Below are 11,436 nucleotides of genomic sequence, written 5' to 3' on the forward strand. Positions count from 1 at the left end.
TTGCACATCTCAGATTCCAATCACCCCTTTTGCACAAACCTCCATGTATTCCTGATGTTCCCTGCTGGAAAAAAACCCCTTGCACACTGCTGCTGGAGCTGATGAATTTGCACATGGAGGCTTTTGTTGGATCACAGAATCATGGAATGGTTTGGGTTGGAAAGGACCTTAAAGCTCATCTCATTCCACGGGCAGGGACACCTTCCACTATTCCCAGGTTGCTCCAAGCCCCATCCAACCTGGCCCTTGGACACTTCCAGGGATGCAGGGGCAGCCACAGCTACTCTGGGAAAGCTCTTTGGGGGTTATTTTTGGGTGGCATCAGGATAATGCCAATACCCCGACAGGCGATCTCTACCTCCATTGTTCTCTTCAAAGATTTGTCACCTCTTTCCAGACCAGATATTTGCCTCTGTGTCAGCCCGGAGGGTCGCGCAGCTCAGGGAGGCGCTTGGCACCGAGGATGGCACACGCCGCGGAGCAGCCGGGTCTTGTCCCCCCGGGAACCCCGGCCGCAGGGCTTTCGGCAGGCTGACCCCTCTTAGCCCGGCCCGTCGGGCCCGTTCCACCCGGAGCGGGCTGCAGGTGGCAGTAGCAGCCTTTCCTTCCCTTCCCTTTCCTTCCCTTCCCTTTCCTTCCCTTCCCTTTCCTTCCCTTCCCTTTTCTTCCCTTCCCTTCTCTTCCCTTCCCCCGCCCGCGGCTCCGGGGATGCTGCGGCAGCGGAGCCCCAGCCCGGCAGCCCGAGCCCGCCGCGGTGCGCGGACACTGCGCTGCCCCGCCCGCCTCTCCTCCGGAGGAGGAATTCGGATCCTCGGGGAGACGGGAGGGGAGGAAAAGCCTTTCAGCATCGCGCGGTGCCAGACAGACCCTGGTAATCTCATTTGTGTGCGGTGATTGGCTGGGCTGGGTTCTCCGAGCCCTGAATTGAGCTGATCCCGGCTTTTTGTGCTGCTGGGGGTGTATTTTTCCTGTCCTCCTCCCGTTCCCTCTGTGCTTCGCTGTGATAGCAGGAGCTGTTTTTCCGCGATAGCACCGAAGGCAGCAGTGGTTCCTGGGCGTTATCATTATTCCAGGCATGGATGCAGCCCTCGGAGCTGAGGGGCTTTGAGTGCTCAGTCCACGAACTTCGTGGCTGAGAGGGGAAGGAATCTCTTCCCTCCTCTCCTGGCTCTGGCTGCTGGTCCTGTGCATGCCCTGGGTGGGATGACCCCAGTTTTTACCTGCAAGTGTCACTTTGATCATTTCTGTGCTGCTCTCTGCAGCCCTGGAGCTGCTCAGTGCTGTCACTCCCAGAGCCACCTCCAGTCCAGCCCTGTGCTGGAGTGATCCCCCAGAGTGGGCAGCAGGAAAGGGACTGGGATTCTGCCCCTCTGCCCCACTCAGGTGAGACCCCACCTGCAGAGCTGCCCCAGCCCTGGGGCCAGCACAGGGAGGACGTGGAGCTGCTGGAGAGAGTCCAGAGGAGGCCCCAGGATGATCAGAGGGATGGAGCAGCTCTGCTGGGAGGAAAGGCTGGGAGAGCTGGGATTGTTCAGCCTGGAGAGGAGAAGCTCTGGGGTAACCAAATCATGGCCTTGTGGTACCTGAAGGAGCTGACAGGAAACAGGGAGAGAGAATGTGGACGAGGAATGGAGGGACAGGCCAAGGAGGGGGGATGGCTTCCCACTGCCAGAGGGCAGGGACAGATGGAATACTGGGAAGGAATTGTTCCCTGGCAGGGAGGTGAGGCCCTGGCACAGGGTACCCAGAGAAGCTGTGGCTGCCCCTGGATCCCCGGAATTGTTCCAGGCCAGGTTAGATGGAGCTTGGAGCAGCCTGGGATAGTGGGAGGTGTCCCTGCCCATGGCAGGGGTGGGAATTGGACGATCTTTAGGGTTCCTTCCAACCCAGACCATTCCATGATTCTTGGGAGAGCTGCACTGCATGTGAGGAGCTCCAGTGTGCAGACGGATCTTGGAAGGTGGTTGGAGCTCAGTGCTGCAGGAATTCTCTGGGAGTAGCGGCTCTGCTGTTTGTGTCTCTGTCCTGACCTGAGGCAGCTTCCTTAGAGTGATGTGTTGTTTGAATTTTTGGGCCTGTCTCAGGATGGGATGAGCTCCAGCTGGTGACATCCAGTGCAGGGAATGATGTCATCTGCCTCATCCCATTGGCAGAAGGTTGCCACCACCTTGAAGGAAGAATGGATTGGGAGAGCAGCTGGCTCCTGCAAGAGGCCCTGTGAGACCCGGCTGCAGTGCCCAGACTGGTGGGTTTGAGTAGTGAGGGACCAGCTGGGAGGGCACTGGGTTTACACCTCTGGGGATCTCTGTCACCTCAGAAAACCTTAAAATCATTTAGGCTGGGGAAGACCCTCAAGATCATTGACCCAGCACTGCCAGGGCCACCACTAACCCACGACCCTGAGTGCCACATCCAAATGTCTGTGAAACCCCTCCAGCGATGGGGACTCCAGCACTGCCCTGGGCAGCTGTGCCAGGGCTGGACAGCCCTTCAGTGAAGAGATTGTCCCTGATATCCAACCTAAACCTCCCCTGGTGCACCTTGAGGCCGTTTCCTCCTGTCCTGTCCTTTGTTCCCTTGTTGTCAGACAAGCCCTTGGAGCCCAGGAGTGGTGCAAAGCTGCAGTGCTCAGGTCAATGGTGGGGTTTAATTACATTAATTACTGCTAATCATCTCCCAGATGGGATCTATCCAAGGCAGGCTTGGATACATCTGGATACATGCTTGGATATCTCTGCTGCTGGCTCATGTGCCACCAGAGGCAGAAGTGTCCCTTCAGCACAGGCTGTGGTAGGAGCTCACACCACGGTTACACAGCAGAGAAATGTGCAAACCAGGTGCTCAGGAATTAGGGATTCACGGATTCCCTTGCCAAGATCCCATTGGGAATGAAGGGCAGCACTGCCCCAGAACTCCTGCTGTGCCACAGGGTCAGTGGGGCACTGAACAGCAGCAGGGAGGATCCTGTGAATCCCTCATTCCTGCTTTTCCTTCCCCATGCTCTGCTCCACCAGCCCAGGGAGGGGTCCCTGCAAAGCCACAGCACCTGCACTTGAGGTGTTGAAGGAAACTTGGAATCGGGGAGTGGTTTGGGTCAGAAGGGATCTTAAAACATTCCAGTGCCACTCCTGCCATGGCAGGGACACCTCCCACTGTCCCAGGGTGCTCCAAGCCCTGTCCAGCCTGGCCTTGGACACTGCCAGGGATCCAGGGGCAGCCACAGCTGCTCTGGGCACCCTGTGCCAGGGCCTCCCAACACTCTGGGTAAAGAACTCCTTCTAAATTTCCAATCTAAATGTGTTTCCTCGCAGTCCAGAGCTGGGCCTTGCTTTTCCCACAAGAACTGTGCTTGCAGGCATTTTAATGCATTTGATTTGTTTTTGCACAGAATGAAGATTTGCTAACACTGATGCTAATCGTGACTCTGGAGTGATTTGACCAGATTGTTTTAGAACAAAAACCCCCAGGGACAAAAAGACAAGTACTTTCTGCTGACATTTCTGCAAACTCTTTTTACTTCTTTTCTGTTGAGCTGACTTTTCATTTCAGACCTTTCCTTAACTTGATTTTTGAGACGTTCAGAAGCGCTCCAAAAAGACGTTTTCAATTTTGTGGAAGCAGATATTGTAGTCAAGGCAGAATAGCTTTGCCTTTGCTCTCTTCTTCTCCCTCCCAACTTTCACAATGTGCAAATCAATCAAGGAAAAAAAAATGTATTGTTTGGCTGCTGGACTCCTCATCCAGCAGGTCCTGGGTAGGGCAGAGTGATTGGCTTTGTGACCTCTCAAGATGCCTGGGTGACAGCGCTCCTTTTTTAGATATTTTTTTTCTCCTCCTGCTGAGGGGAATGACAAGATCCTGAACCTGTCCCTGGTTTGGTTGTGACTGGGTTTGGAAATCCGTGGCTGTGTCTGTGCACTGGGAGCAGTTTGACATCCCTGATTCCAGCAGGAGAAGCCAGAGGTGGTCAGAGTGCAACTGGAACTGCTAGAGCGGAGCCAGGGACCCTGCTGGCTCCAGGATGGAGTGGTCTGGGATGCACTGGGGGGTGCTGGCCTGTGTCTGAGCACTCTTATAGCACAGCTCCTCAGTTGCTGTTTATTATCCTGAGATGTTGCTCCTGTCACCCTTTGCAGTAGCACCAGATGCTCCTGATGGAAAATGCAGAATCAGGGAATGGTTTGGGTTGGAAGGGACCTTAAAGCCCATCCAGACCCCCCCTGCCATAGCAGGGACACCTTCCACTGTCCCAGGTTGCTCCAAGCCCCGTCCGACCTGGCCTAGGACACTTCCAGGGATGGGGCAGCCACAGCTCCTCTGGGCACCCTGTGCCAGGGCCTCACCTCCCTCACAGCCAGGAATTTCTTCCCAATGTCTAAGCTGAATTTTCGCTCTTTCAGTTTGATCCCCCTTCTCCTGGCACTCCAGATAAGAAGTCCCTGTCCAGTTTCCCTGTAGGTCGTGCAGACACTGGAAATGGCTCTGAGGTCTCCAGGCTGAGCAGCCCCAGTTCCTCCTGCCTGTCTCCACGGGGGAGGTGCTCCAGTTCCCTATGGCAGCCATAAACACAGACTTGCAGAGGTCTCTGGCTTTCTAAGGTGTGCAATCTCCCTTGTTTTGTATTATTTTGTTTGCATTTGTGTTTTGTACCTGCACTGGAGAGTTTTTGCTTCAACCCCGAGTGTCAGCCCTGAGGCTTTTCCAGCAAAACCTTTTTGCTGTGTGAATCTTTCAGCAGCTCCTAAGGATGGTCCATTTCTGCAGTTCTTCATCTGTGTGGGGCTGTACCACAACTGCTGTTCCCAGCGTGAGGGGCTCAATCCCAGGGCCCCAGGAACAGCTGGAGCTGTGTCAGGAAGGATGAGGTTGGATATCAGGGAAAGGTTGTTCCCTCAGAGGGTGCTGGGCACTGCCCAGGCTCCCCAGGGAATGGGCACAGCCCCAAGGCTGCCAGAGCTCCAGGAATGTTTGGACAATGCTCTCAGGGATGTCCAGGGTGGGATTGTTGGGGTCTCTGTGCAGGGCCAGGAGTGACACCCCACGATCCCTGTGTGTCCTTCCCACTGAGGACATTCCGTGATTCTTTCCTGTAGCTGTTGTTGAGCTCAGCTGATTGGCAGCTCCACAGAGCAGAATGGCCATCAGGTAACTCTCCAAAACTGATAAATACATAAATAATGGATGTGCTCATCCCACTCTGACAAATTATCCAAACGCATATTGCAGCCCCGAAACAGATAAGAAATAATTGAGTGAGACACGGGACTCCTTTTTCTCCTTTAATCCTCTGCAAAAAGGACCCATTCAAAGATTTCGCTTGGTCTTTTTAGTTTGCAGTTGTAATTTCTGGATTTTTCTTTAATCATGGTTCCTTTGTGTTCTGCAGAATGAGGATCACAGGGTGGAAGCTGGCAAAGTCCGGAGCCTCTGGAGCGGGATGTGCAGGCAGAGCCTTGCAGAAGGAATGCCAAAGGGTGTGCGAGCAAACAGACAAATTGCTGGTGGCAGAACTTCTTGGAAATAAACCTGGCAAATTAGAACTGTTAAAGCAACTGCTGAAATGGCTGCTGCCATTGAATTGTCAAAATAGGGGAGTGCAGAGCTCCTCAGCTAATTTACACAGCACCAAAGCGAAAATAATGGGGAAATAATGAGCAGTTATTGGTCCTGGCTCTCCCCACTCATTATGTGAAGTTAAGACATTTATCAGTATGGAATTATGCTGGCGAGATGTGCATGTGACACAATTACAGTGGGCAGCCGGAACCAGGGGAATTTGAGGAATTAGAGGATGGCAAACTGGCAGAAATAATCCTTGCTGCAGGAAACCAGGTGAGGAGGAACAGTCAGGGCTCTGGGAGTGGTGTTGAGGTCACTTAGAAGGGCAAGTGAGGTGGTTTGGGGAGGGGAACAATGAGATCTGGTTCTTGTGCAGGACCGGTTATCCATGAGTGGTGTCGAACTTTGGGTGTGCCTGGTTTGAACACCTCAGTACTGCACACCCCCTTGGCTCCATGAGCCCTTCCCAAGCTGCTCCAGGGGGAAGGGAGACCCTCCCCAAGTGTGCCAAGTACATTTGACCCAGACTTTGGGATCCTAGGACCACTGAGGTTGGAAAAGTCTTTTGAGTCCAGCCTGTGCCCCATCCCCGCCTTGTCACCAGCCCAGAGCACTGAGTGCCACATCCAGGCCTTCCTTGGACACCTCCAGGGACAGGCACTCCACCAGCCCCTTGCCATGCCTGAAACCCCTTCCGTGAGGAGTGTGTTGGACTGGAGAACATCTCTTCATGCAGAAGCCATGGGGAGACCCTACCTTGGGGTGAAAATCTGGACACTGCTCTTCACCCCTCCCATCCCTGTGTTTGACCCCAGAGGAACAGAACAGGCACTGGAACAAGCTGGAGCCTTCTGTGTCCCTGAACCCAAGGCATGAGGGCTCTTCAGGCAGCTGAGGCTCCTGCTGGGCCCTGGCTCCCTCCCGGGATCCTGACCCTGGTGCTGGGGGAGGCAGGAGGGCTGAGCGTGGTTTTCCTCATGCAGCTCCCGGCCCTGCAGCGAGCTCTGGCAGGCGGCGTCAGAGCAGCTCCCCATAAATAACTGCATAACCGGGCTGCGTGCTGCACTTGCACAGCCCGAGGAGGGAATTCTGACACCCCTGGCCTCTTCTCTCTCGCATCCCTCGGCAGCTGTGAAAACGCCTCTGACCTGGGCTGCTCCTTTTGCTGGTTTGGTGTCAGCAGGAGCTGGCGCCGTGCAGCTTTGTTACTCCGTGCTGCGGAGGAGGAGGAGAGCGGCGGGCGTTTTGTTGAAGTTCTTAATTGCAGGCACAGCAGGATTATGGAAATGTCAAGAGGGAAGTGACAGGGAAGACCTGACAAACACGTGGGGGTGGGTTGATTCACTGCTCTCTTTTCCACTGGGGTGGTGGGTGGATTCTGAGGCAGAGCCTGGCTGGGGCTGCTGGATTTAGCCCTTGCTCAAGTCCAGGTCCAGGATTAACAAAACCCAAGTGGCCTGTGCCATAGGAGCTGGAAGGAGTGACAGCAGAGAGCAGCAGGATTGGGTCCCCTCTGTATGAACCTGTGGGAGATGCAGGTGTAGCACCTGCCCATGCCAAATTCCATGTGCAGTTTGGGATGGGTGTTGTGGCAGGAGAACCCCAGGGGGACTCCAAACAGCATTTCAGGAGTTAACAAAAAAATCTCTGCCTCGTTGTGATTTAGCAGATATTGTTATTCCATTTTCTTCAGCCTGACACAAGGGTTCATTCCTCATCTCAGGAAAACTGAGATGCTGTCTTGGGGATGAAATTCCTTGGGAAAGAAACATCTGCACCTTTGGATTTCCCTCTGAAGAGGGACAGATGATCCTGCTGCTGCCATGGCCGCCCAGGTGCTGGAGCCAAACAAGCACCACACGCTGGATTCAACCTTGGAGCTGCTGCAGGAATGGGGCTGGGGCACTGCTGGAAAGAGGGGGCTGCTCCTGTCAAAGCTCCCCAGAGGGTTTGTTCCACAGCAGATCCCGTGGCTTCCTGAGCAACCCTCTCCACATGTTATCCAGCTGCTGTCCTTGATGTCCCTGGTGTTTTCTCTCTGTCAGCCAGGACATGAAGCCCAGGCTGGCAAACAGAGGTTCCTCATCCCCTCCCAAGGTGGGGGGTTGTCTCCAGCTGGTCTCTTATGTTGGCTGGGAAAGCTGCATGGAGAAAGGAAGAAATCATCCAGGTGTATCCCAAAGCAGCAGCTTCATCCTGGTCAGGATGGGATGATCCTGGTGCTGGCTGGGCGTAGGGCAGAGAGCTGCAAGAAAAGGGACTCCTGGTGAGAAGGACAACACTGTCCCACTGACCTGGACCAGGCCAGCATCTGTGAATCCCACAGACCCTAATTTCTGTGCTCACAGGGATTCCAGCTGGTGGCCCTCTCCAGTGCCTGCTGGACTGTGCAGGGAGCAGGGAATGCTTTTTTTGCTGGGATATTTGCACAGGCAGGTGGCTCCCAGGGAGCTGCCAGACGCTCCCTGTCAGTGGGAACAGGCTGTGTCAGGCCTGGCAGGGGCTGGGAGACGCTGCTCAGCTGACAGACACAGCTCTTCGGTGTGCTAGGGACCAGGAAGGAGAAAGAGCAGCCAGGAATATTTATTGCCCAAAAGCTCACAGAGAGACAGGGAGGAGAAGCCAGTGAGGGTCAAAATGGGTGGGTGGAAACAGAGGAAAACTGGGAAATGACTGAAAAGTGTAGGAAGATTGGCAGAGGATAAAACTATTCTCAAAGTACCACTCAGCTCTTGGACAGAGTCCAGAGGAGGCACCAGGATGATCAGAGGGATGGAGCAGCTCTGCTGGGAGGAAAGGCTGGGAGAGTTGGGATTGTTCTGCCTGGAGAAGAAAAGCTGCAGGATGACCTAACTGTGGCCTTCCAGTGCCTAAAGGAGCCAACAAGAAACATGGAGAGAGACTCTTTCCAAGAGATGGAGTGCCAGGACAAGGGGAATGGCTTCCCACTGCCAGAGGGCAGGGATAGGATACTGGGAAGAAATTCCTCCCTGTGAGGGTGATGAGACCCTGGCACAGGGTGCCCAGAGAAGCTGTGCCTGCCCCTGGATCCCTGGCAGTGTCCAAGGCCAGGTTGGAGGGGTTTGGAACACCCTGGGACAGTGGGAGGTGTCCCTGCCCATGGCAGGAGGTGGGACTGGATGAGCTTTGAAGTCCCTCCCAACCCAAACTATTCCATGATTCTATGACATACTGGGAGTGAGTGTGCCAAACATTTGTGGAACATGGAATGGTGGGACTTGGAATGTTTCTTCTTTCTTATCTTCTCCTTCACAAAGGCCAGGCTGCTTCATGTCATTGTTCTGTCCCTTAATTTTGATCCCCCAGAGCTCATTTTCCTAGTTGAACATCTCTGTGTTTGTAGCCTGAGTAATTGGGGCAATTTTGGGTTTGTACCAGCAGCTGGGCCAGGGCCAGGTTCTGTGTGAGGTTCTGAGCTCGAGGCACTGCAGGGTGGTGGCCCCAGGTCACAACTGCAGGGTTTTGAACATGTCCCTGAAATTGGCAGAGCCCCGAAACATCGAGTGCTCACACTCTGCCCTTGCTCGTTTTCCCAGCTCCTGGTGAAGGACACTGTTCCTGCTTTTTGGGCCCTTTCCCTGCCTTGTTGCTTGTTAAAAAGGTGTTTTGCTTTCCCTGGGTGTTGGAGAGGTTTGTGACATTTTGAGCTAAACTCTGCTGTTTCAGCAGCCAGCAATGAAGGTGATTCCAGGCAGTTGTTCCATAAGCAGCAGAACTAATGAGCCCCTGGATTTGTATCCCACTTCCCTGACCTCTGCCTCCCCCTTCATAATATTATCTCTTCCCACAGAGCCAGTGTGTGTCCCTGTCCCCTTCCTCCGTGTCCTTTCCCTCTTGGCACTCCCAGGTTGCCACGTGGAGCCGGAGTTTTCTCAGCTCACATCACAGCCAAGGCGCTCATTTGGCTCTGTGTCTTCCCATTCCCACCACATTTTTTTCCCAGGATTTCTCAGTATTTAATTATCTCCGAGCCTTCTGTCAGTCTGGGGGAAGTTTGAGTTCCTAGAGGTAGGAATCTGCTGCTCAGATGGACCAGCAGTTGTACAGACAGCGGGAAAGGAGTTTCTGCGGAATAAATCCCTTTCCTGGGAAGCGTGGATTGTGTCCTTTGTCCCTGTCACCTGTCTGGAAAGCCAGGCACTGCCATGCTGCTGTGTACTGGAGAGGAAAAGCCTGGGAATGAACAGAAATGAGCAGAGGGCTGGGGGTGCCAGCAGGGCACGAGGAGAGGAAACAAAGGGTGTTTGGGATATTCTGAGCAGTGTTTGCCATCCAGGGAACCATCCTTGGTTCCCCGGAGTGCCCCCTTGGCACTGCTTGCCTGTGGGCATCCTTCCCAAAGGATCCAGAGGACAAACTCCATGCAGGAGCTCAGATCCAGCACTGAGGGCTCAGCCCTGTGCGAGTGGATGAATCCTGGAACCCTGGAATGCTGTGGGTTGGAAGGGACCTCACACACCACTTCGTTCCAACTGACACCTCCTGCTTGTGCCTTTGTTTGGATGTTCCTGCTGGCATGAGATCAGAAGTTGGAGCAGGATTTTCTCCCCTGGCTGTGCCTTTGCAATCTCCAACCCCTCACATCAATTTCTCAGCTCATCCACGTTCCACTTTTCCAGGAGTGCTTCTGCGGCCTTGGCATTGCCCAGTGACCCAACAGGAGTGAGGAAGTCAAATCCAATTTGTGACCTTTCAGTACTTCCAGGGAGTTCATAAAAAACGAGGGAGAATGACTTTTTACACAGACAGTGCTGGGACAAGGGGGAATGGCTTTCAGCTAAAAGAGTAGGAGTTTATAATTGGAATCCTTTGGGGAAAGCATGCCCTGTCCAAGATTTAAGTTGTATATTAGGGAGAAATCATTCCATGTAGAGGGTGGGGAGGCCCTGGCACAGGGTGCCCAGAGAAGCTGTGGCTGCCCCTGGATCCCTGGAAGTGTCCAAGGCCAGGCTGGACAGAGCTTGGAGCCACCTGGGATAGTGGAAGGTGCCCCTGCCCATGGCAGAGGGTGGAATAGGATGAGCTTTAAGATCTCTCCAACCCAAACCTTCCCAGGACTGTGACCCACTAAAGGATTTGTGCATTTGTGTCCCAAACCTTGGAGGAATTGCTGGGAGAGAGCCAGGGAACTGCGCTGTGCTGGGAATGTCCATTCACAGGCAGCATCTGGAAAGGGCCCCAAATTTATCTCTGTCGTTGTCACTCCCCATTCACCCCCTGAGTGACTCAAAGAGCTCTGCACAGAGCCCTGCATAACTTGCCTGACTTTTGGAGTCAGCAAATGATAAATGTCTGTATCCTTGGATGAGGATAATCCAATCATACAAGTCTGGCTGGATTTCAGCTGTTCTCCAGAAAAACAAAAAGAAATGAGTAGGGGAGTGAAATATTTACTTTTGGTGCTTTCCACAAGTGGAGATGACAGAGTGTGGGAAAATAAAAGCCAGTCCTGGTGGGCAAAGGTTGGAGGGGAAAAAAAGTGAGGAAAATCTCCTCTCTTTGCTGGTAAAAAGGGGCTTGGCAAGAACAGAGCCATTCTTTGGATTTCTCCAAGGCACAGGATGAAGGCAGAATATTCAATGAACATAACTCTGCCATTGTCAATGCAGGGCTGTTGATGCCAGCCAGGCAATCCGACCCTGAGCTTTGATTAAAAAAAAAAGTCAGCCAGCCCCAAATGTTCCAATAAAAAAGAGGTTATGAAAAAAAAAAACCTTGTGCTTTGGTTAAAGAGCACCCAGCTCCGGAGTCATTTATTACAGCTGAAAGGATTAAATGTCATCAGGGAACCCAAAAAGCAAATGAATCTGTAATTAAATGTTTAGCCCAGCCAAGGCAGTGTGGCACTGCCAGGCT

The 11,436-nt window shown here is 53.5% G+C and overlaps 1 long non-coding RNA gene across 1 annotated transcript; it reads left to right on the forward strand.

The window, feature by feature from the left end:
* Positions 1–697: 697 nt before the first annotated feature.
* Positions 698–5,587, forward strand: LOC134555881 (uncharacterized). Its single transcript, XR_010081525.1, has 4 exons — positions 698–871; positions 2,085–2,245; positions 4,448–4,598; positions 5,387–5,587. It is a non-coding gene; the product is annotated as an uncharacterized LOC134555881 (long non-coding RNA).
* Positions 5,588–11,436: the final 5,849 nt, after the last annotated feature.

This window comes from Prinia subflava, chromosome 11 (genome assembly GCF_021018805.1).
Source record: "Prinia subflava isolate CZ2003 ecotype Zambia chromosome 11, Cam_Psub_1.2, whole genome shotgun sequence".
Lineage (NCBI taxonomy): Eukaryota > Metazoa > Chordata > Aves > Passeriformes > Cisticolidae > Prinia > Prinia subflava.